Here is an 8,567-nt window from a genome sequence, read left to right as displayed (position 1 = left end):
TCACTTTGTCATATGAAAGCCACTGGGTTGGTCAGGCAGGAGTTGCCTTTAGTGAAGCCCTGCTGGCTGTCCTGAATCCCCTCCCTGTCCTCTACTTGCCTCAGCTTGGCATCTAGGAGGATCTGTTCCATGGTCTTCCCAGGCACAGAGGTGAGGCTGACAGGTTGGCAGTTCCCAGGGTCCTCCTTTCTACCCTTGTTAACCCTGGCTGTGATGTTTCCTTTCTTCCAGTGCCCAGGGACTGCACCTGACTGCCAGGACTGTGGCTTGGCAACTGCATCAGCTAATTCCCTCAGGACTTTTGGATGCCTCTCATCAGGTCTGTGCCCTCCTTGCCCAATTTCTTACACCTTCCACAGACATCCCTGATGGCTTCACCTGCATTGGTGACCAACAGGTCCAACCACACAGCCCCTTGGGCAGGGCTGTTCATTGCTTAAGAAGTTGTCATCCAGGCACTCCAGGAGCCTCCTGGATTGCCTGCAGCCAGTTGTGCTGCTGTTCCAACAGCTATGGGGGTGGTTAAAATCCCCCAGCAGGATGGGAGCCTGTGCTGGGCATGTCTCCACCAGCTGCAGTAGGAAGGCTTCATCAATAGGCTCTGCTTGGTCAGGCTGCCTGGAGTAGACTCCTGCCAGAAGGCCTCCCCTTGTTGTCCAGATCCCTAATCCCTACCCATAGGCTTTTGACCTGCTTGTGGCTATTCTTTAGCCACAACTCTTCACACTCTATCCTCCTCTTTACATAGAGGGCAGCACCCTTCTTCCTCTCCTGTCCCTTCTGAACAGCTTGTAGCCACTGATGGCCACACTCCAGTCGCAGGATTCACCCCATCAAGTGTCTGGAATTGCCTCCATGTTGTAGCTTTCCTCTAGCAGGGCAGCTTCCAGCTCCTCTTGTTTGCTGCCCATGCTCTGTGCACTGGTGCAGAGACACTTCAGCTGGGCTGCTGGCCATGACACCTTCTGAGAGGGGCACCCCACTGCTCCCCCAAGGCACTTCATGGGAACTACCCTCCTGTCTCCTATTACCTTAGAGGCCCCTGGCTCAGCTCTCTCAGACCTTGCCCTTGCTGCAGTGTTCACAGCATGTTTCGGGGCAACAGGTTGGAGGCCCTTACTGTGACCCCATCCTTCCAACCCTGGCGTGTCTTCCTGCCACTCGTCACAGACAATTTTGATACTGTCACCATCTCCCACCTCAAGTGAAATGGCAGACTGAAGGCTCATCTCCAGGGCACCTCGTTTTAATCCTCTCCCCCTTCAAGCCTAGTTTAAAGCCCTTTCAACAAGCCCTGCCAACTCACATGCCAGCATCCTTTCCCTGCTCTGAGATAGATGTACTACATCTATCATTTGCAAGAAATTGGCTTGACAATCTACAGAAGAATGAACAAAGGCTCAAGACATGCCAGATTTGCAAACGTATCTGTTACATGAATTTTTTTCCACGCTAAGAACCACATTACAGATTCCAAAAGGCAATACTCCAACACAGACAAATGACTGTCTTCAAAGAGTTCTCTGAACCCGTATAATCTGTTTCTTAGTGTGCATTATAGCAAAACATGTTTTTAGAGATTGTGATTATATTCTACAAAGCCTTGATCACATCTTCTGAGACAACATCAACTGCCATTTTTGGCAAGAAAACCCTTTCCAGTAGCAGCTGAGTCAATCCTCCGTATCAGCTATATCAGAAAAAAATATATACTCTGCAAGCTCTTAAGTAAAAATCATTTGTCTTCCTGTGGTAGAGACTCAGACTAAAGTCTGTTCTAAAGTCTGGTTATGAGCTGGATGTCTAGGAGTCTTTCAAGATTAGGCAATGCAGCAGGTTTTCAATAAATCTCATAGAATCCAATGGAAAATGTTTTCAACATAAAAGGTCTACTTCACAATATTTGCTGATCTACTTTTCTCCCGTATTATAAAATAATGTCAGCAAAATGAAAAAGATAAGTGCTTGCTTGAAGCCACAGCCTGACTCGACACTTAACAGCTAATAATAGATGTTCCTTCAACTTATTTCCCCAGACCATCACAGAAAATATCTTCTTCATCTCAAGATAATTACACTTACCACCTCAATATTTACCAGCATAATCAGTGACAAGTCTTGCAATTTAATCTTGATAAATGCATCTGGTGACTGCAGATGGTGTCTTCATGCAACTGAAAATCTTGACCTTATTTTGCAAATTGTAAATCTAGCCCAGTAACAAAAAAAAAAAAAGTAAGAAACTAATAGGACTTTAAGGTATCACCTCACAAATATAAGCAATATTCAGACCATCTAGAGACCCTTCTTCCACTTTTAAGGGTGCTTACTTGGTTTTGCATACTGCTATCTTCAAGCTCACTTGAGGTTCATCCAAATGTTTCTGCAACTTAGGCAGCAGGAAAAGAGAAGTTGTAATTAGGCTGGGGAAGCTGTGATGATAATAGTCAGCAAGGTAGAAATAAGCATGCAAACCTGAAGGGACCATTCAACAAAGAACATGCTAGTGGCTTCCTAGAGTTGAGAGCAGTTGCATGAAGCAGCCAGCAAGGCAGCTGTTGGCCGCAGATACTCAGGCACAATGAATCCTAGAAGAAATAAAATGTTAAGACTCCAAAGTAAGGCAGAAAAGGGAGAAGGAGAACGAAGCAGAGAATGGCTGAGAGTTGCTTCTTCCCGATGACCCTCTGCCACAGAGCAGATTCCCAGGAACCACAACACGTCACTGCACATGAGACCATCTCTGGGTTAGATGCCTCAAAAGGAAATACGATACGAACAGAGGCAGTGTCACAGTGGCAGTTCAGCATTCAGTTTCACGTACTCTTGCACTTAATGGGGATCCAGATGTTCCTGTTCTGTTAAGCCACATGAACCCAAGGCTGTTTCTCTCCATGCACAACTGCCCAGTAACATAAACACGGAGCAACAATCCACAACCCAAGGAATTTGCAAGGGAAGAAGCCAGGGCACTAGAAGATACTCCTAAAATTAAACAATCTGATTAAAATCTACAAGATGAAACTACAAAGGAAAAGAACATACTTTCAGAACAGTTAGTCTGTACTAAAAAATCTGAAAGGTGGGGTAGGGAGGAACTGCAAGATGTATCAGTTTGCACTTAAGAGAGAGGAGAACACTAGAATAGAGTACCTCAGCAGCTATTAATTCAGTGCCTTGCACTCTGAAATATGCCAGTTGTATAATACCAGGACCTTAAGAGGCATGGGGAAGTAGAGTATCTGATTTAGAAAAACGCAAGGAAAAAAAAGAAGTAACATTTGTATGTAAAGGAAAAATAAAGTTCAAATGAAAAGCTCTACACTTGAAGTGAATGCTCCGTACCACACACCCACAATCTTCTGTTAAAGAAACTAAAATGGTGACATAGCACTGCATTTCACAAAAGAGCAAATGAGACAAGCAAGTATGGAATAATTATGAGACCAAAAGGAAGCAATTTTAAGAATATATTCAAGTGATCTTCAGGATTCATACGGAACCGTGAGTTAGCTACAAGCCATTTGGGCTTGCTGAAGAAACTCGTTGATCAGTGGCATTGGTTTTGCTCTGTCAGTGAATATTAAACCTGCACACTGCCACTCACATAGCTGAGAGAGCAAAGTGCACATCTACACCACCATACACATCTACACTTCTCACTTCTGCACCAAAGGTGTCAGGCAAAGATATATAAACCTCTACTGTATCAAATCACCCATCACTAAAACCACATCCCCACATTTAATATGTTGATCCATGTGCAGAGTCAAATAATTGCAACTTCTTGTTCATCTGTTTGCCAAAGAAACTTAGCTTTTTGCTTTCAGCGAATGCCATAGTACTGGGCTAAGGATAAATTTTATTTCTGTATTTAGATATCTTTATAGATCTCAGAGCTGAATGTGTGAGAGTCTTGAATAGTTAAGACACATGGATTTTTAACTTCCATGAATGCAAGACTAGCAATCTCCCATCAAGACTGTTAACTTTTTTGTCTGCCATTGGCATTAGAGGCTAAGAAAAGACCAGGACAAGTACTTCTGCAGCTCTCCTTCAGCTGAGGATTCCCAGATGAAATCTTAGCAGCAGAAAACTTCAATGCCATTCTGCACTGGCAGTATTTCCCTAATTAAGAGTTTAAACCAGATGGACCCATTATATCATCTAATCTGACCCCCTGCCTACAACATGACATGTCATTTTACCAGTAAACCTCATACTGAGCCCAGGAATTTAGGTCAGACTGAAGCATGTCAGAACTGGGAACACTACTATGTGCCAAAGCAGTACCTTTCGTGCCTGATGTTTTTGCACCATCCCACATGACACCTTCAGTGGAGGCTGAATGCACCCAGAAAACTCAATTCTGTCAACATCCACCATAACAAGTGAACTACTCTATTAGACATCTGCACCACCAGGATTTAGACACCAAGTCAAAACGTCTGGTTTCAAAAGAAACGCCAGATTAAAGATCATGTTAGACTGCTCAGAAACAGTTGCACATTATCACATCTCCAAATAACAGAAAACCTACACATTTTTTAATAAGCTGGTGGGTTACATCAGGCCCTCAGCTGCCATTAAAGGACTCTCTAAATTATGTGTGTTCCACCTAAGCAACAATCAGCATTTTGCAATGACTGCTTTGGAGCACCCCCAAGGTGTCTCAGGAAGTCAGGTAAAATCCTTTTATATATATATAATTTTTTTTTCTTTTTTATAATCATGCAGTGTTTTTCCAAAGTCATAAAAACCCCATTGTTTAAGTTTTTATTCTGAGGACATATGATCATAGCAAGTTGTTATTACAACTTGATGTAGGAGGCTGAAATCCTTTAAGGGTTCTCTGACCCTTAGCAAAAAATATTTAACCTAGCTGCAACTCAGCAGCTTCATGAGAGGTGAGCCTTCAAAGTTCAGGGAGGTGAAATAGAAGTTGTTTATCGACAATTGCTAAATAATAGGAGCAGCTCTAAAGAAAAAAAAGGATCATAATTTTTCAGTGGAAATAAACACCGGTCTTTATCAGACATGAAATCTAGCTGTGATTTTAATAAAATAAATAAATAAATAAATAAATAAAACAAAACCAAGACACAGCTGCTCAATCCTGAGTGAGCTGAGCCAGTCAGTCATTTTTCCCAAGCAGAAAAGAAAGCAAGCAAGTGCCAAGAGAAAGTGTTGCAATGGCTGCCTCCAAGATGAGAACAAGTTCTTGATGTTACATTTATTCTAAGGCAAAAGAGGTCTTCGTTAGGAGCACCAGAACACAACAGAAAAAGACCAAAACTCAGTTCAATAAACCCCTTATTTTAAAAGCAAGAATACATCAGCTCTCTGTGTGTCCCCATGGAGGTTATATAGCCAAACTGACTTTGGTGGAGTCAGATAATACAAAAAGCAGGAGCTGTGAAGAAAAAAGAAGTCTTGATTAGCTGAGCAATGATCCAATGAGCAAGAGACTCAAGGCTGCAAGTTCACACCCAAAGCAGCTCAGGTAGAAATAATTTATAGTAAATACAGTTAGGGCATGATAAGGAAATTTGAAGACAAGAGATACCAGAACGCCTAATTTACCTCGTTACAGTTAGTACTGACACCAAGATAAACTTAACTTGAGATATTTAGAATAGGAAAGAGCAGCAATGAAAACTGGGTCCTGTAAATCACTGATTCTTGTTTCCCAGTTTTAAAACATCCTGGCACACAGCCCTCAGCAACAAATGCAGTGGAAATTTGTGTTTACCAGTGTTGGGATGGGGTAGATACTGGGCTGCAAAGCCTCCATCATCAAGAAGGAGGGAGGATGAAAAACCCTAGCCCTCACAAGAGGTACAGTCCCATTGAAGGTGAGTAGAAAGTGGCAGCTGTGGCAGGAGAGAGGCTTTTATCATTGAGGGCTTTGCAACTGACCTCAACAGGTCATCTGGCAGCCACCTGAGCGTAGGCTTCATTTGGCAACATTATGTCATTATGTCCTGAAATGTCCCTCCTTCCAGCCATCTGCCTCTCCCTCCTCATTCTCTGAAAAATGGCAAGGGGGAAAAATAAGAATGGATAAATGCAGCAGTTTGCAGGAGTCAAGAGAGTAACGAAAAGGTGTTAAAGTAATAAAGCTTCTGGCCATTTTTCAGTCTGAAATGCACATCACCCTAAACCAGTGCTTAAAAGCACTTCCTTTGGTTCCAAACCACTTGCACGTTATGGCACCCTGCTATTAGCACAGAAGTTGTTTACTACCAGTATCATTTCAGTCTGACTCCAGGAGAGCCATAAAACTTCATTTTCTTACTGAGCACAAGAGCCCATGGGGCCTTTCTTTGGTACGCCAGGCCCCACCAGCCATGTCACCTGTGATCCCTGCCCAGACCCTAACCCACTCATTTCTAACAAGATGTATCAAAGTGACATCAGAGTGAAGGCAATCTGTCCCTGACATGTGGCACACATACATCCTCCTTCTCCTATGGTTTCTGAAACAGCAGCTACTCTCAGTGTGGTGTGTTGAGCACAACTATGGTGGTGGCTTTGTCCGCCAGTACTTGTCACTTGTGGCCATATGCTGCCCCAAAATGGTCTCATTGGTAGTAGGTAAAACAAGACCAGTATTTTCTCTTCTGAAACAATTACCTCTAAAAAAAGAAATGGAAAGGAATGAAATATAATAGCAGAGAAAATTTTAAAATGCACATTCTTTTGAAATTAAGATTTAGTTGTACCCTTTGGCCTTTTTTTTCCCACTTGCTCAGCCTTTTATTTGTTCTCCACCCTCCCACCCCCAAATAAAACAAATTAATTCAAAGCCACCCACCTGCTTTTAACTCTGTCAAACAATTAGAATTTAGGGGCTCTTTGTAAGGATGATCAGCTACAAAGAAAGTCTTCATCTCACTGGAAGGATTATTAATTCAAGGACAAAAAGACAGAGGGTAGAAGAGCGTTGATACCTACAGGAATGTTCAAGGAAAGCCTGTGGAAGCAGGAAGAGAAAAGAATGAGAACCAGAAACTGCTCTCATGTCTGTGCTTTTACTACAGAGGGAAGAAACCAGACATGGGAATTTCACATGAAAGACCACACCAGCCTGGCCCACAAGCCAGTGGGTGAACCCTTCACAACCTGAAGCCCACTGAAATTGCCAAGCATTAGCAAGTTTTATAAATTGCAGTCTTTCCAGAAGCTACATAACAGGCCATGAATCAGCCCACCACCAGCAGTACCACTGACTAGTATATCAGAAAGAGATGCACTGATAAACAACCCATAAAGGGGTACAGTTTTACCCTTTATCTATTACACATTTTTACTAAGAGTAATGAAAAGCACCCTACTCTCCCTCTATTTAAGAGGCAATTAATTTCAAAGGTACCTTTACCTCTTTTACACATTCAAATTCCACACAAGCCAACAGTTCAGGACATCCAAAGAAGTCCAAATGGGCTACGCAACACCATTATGAAGTCCCAGTCTGCATGACATGAAGAATGGCAAACTAATAGTAAGACAAATGTATTGCTTGAGAGCAGCATTTTCAAATCTCTTTTTCTTCACGTTGCCCATCATAGAAAACATTACATAGTTCATTAGTTGCCTCAGATGCAGTGCCACAATAGTTCAGCAATGCTAGTCTAACGGTAGTCTAATCTCTCTAAGCTGGTTCACATTTGAGTATCTGCTGCACTCCTGACTCCTTCCCTTCTTGCTTTCCATCAGTCAAAGGCACGTTCCAGTTCCCCCCTGCCCTTCCTTACCAGACAGTTAAGTTAACAGACCAGCTTATCCACAACAAAATGGACTAAACTAAAATGGAATGTCACAGTACAGAGGTGCCACATACATTTTCAATGCCACTCATGTTCCGGTTCAGGTAAAATTTGCCTGCATCTCAAAAAAAATGTTTCCTGGAAATGTCAGATTTTCCATCTCCACCTACAAATAGGAGCCCAGCATTGCACACTTGCATTTCAACCTTGCCCAGCCTGAAGAGCAGCCCAGTATTAAACCTCAGTCAACACAGTGCTGTCAACCAATTTTTGCAAGCTGATCCATGATAGATGAGCTGAATTTGAAAGCAGTCAGTGGCCACATGGCAATAGCCCATGTGTTACTGAACCACTGGGGCTCTCAGGGTGCTCAAAAACATCTCACCAGAGCACAGAAGTACTCACAGCCATGGCATTGATTGTTCCCCTATATTGTCACCACTGTGACCTCATCAACAGAGCTGTAACAGACCTCAGTCAGCCTCATGAGCATGTAGAGGTCATCTCCTGACTTCCAGTCACTACAGAGGATGCAGAGAATGTGTGCTAGTGGCCACAGCACAGCTGCACTGTGGCAGGTCAGGAGACTGCATGCTGGCAAGCATGTGATTACTCAGGGCAGAGTCTTAACACATTCCAAAAAGCCATTATGATGGGTCACTTCACCTGTTTTCTGTTCATTGGGAGATAAAACTTCTCCCTTCTCCTTCCACCAAAAAACCCCTGTCACCTGGCAAATGACCATTCTAACAACTCTTAGAAGTTGCAACATTCAAATGTACTTAGGCAGATGCAAAC

This window comes from Indicator indicator, chromosome 11 (assembly GCF_027791375.1).
Source record: "Indicator indicator isolate 239-I01 chromosome 11, UM_Iind_1.1, whole genome shotgun sequence".
In the NCBI taxonomy this organism is placed as follows: Eukaryota; Metazoa; Chordata; class Aves; order Piciformes; family Indicatoridae; genus Indicator; species Indicator indicator.
The sequence above is the reverse complement of the archived record's forward strand: the minus strand, read 5'-3'. Positions refer to the sequence as shown.